This window comes from Myotis brandtii, unplaced genomic scaffold, assembly GCF_000412655.1.
Source record: "Myotis brandtii unplaced genomic scaffold, ASM41265v1 scaffold644, whole genome shotgun sequence".
Lineage (NCBI taxonomy): Eukaryota > Metazoa > Chordata > Mammalia > Chiroptera > Vespertilionidae > Myotis > Myotis brandtii.
Window position 1 is genome coordinate 497,788 of NW_005370482.1, and position 372 is coordinate 498,159.

Sequence of the window (372 nt, forward strand, 5' to 3'; positions counted from 1 at the left end):
AAACAGAAGATTTCCTTGGCCTCATTTAAAGCCACAGCAGCTCCGGATTCGTCTGATATTTCACAACGAATTGGGGTTGGCTAACCTCGGCTTACCTCATCTCCTGAAGGGGTGTTTGGTGTGTTTTGAAAGTTACTGAGACATTTCAAGTCTCTCCCTGCCTCCTTCTCTCCAGCTTTTCTTTCCTTGGGTAGGAGGTTCCTGCCGAAAGTTTTTCCCCTTTGCACACCCGTGCGCTCCGGCCTCTTAAACGTTGCCACTCCATCCACCAGCAAAGGGCTTTCGGCTTCCCATGCGCCCCCCGCGTCCAGCTTCCCGAGCGCCCCCTGGTCCCGCGCTCCACTCGCCTCCTCCCAGCCGCCCCGGGACCGA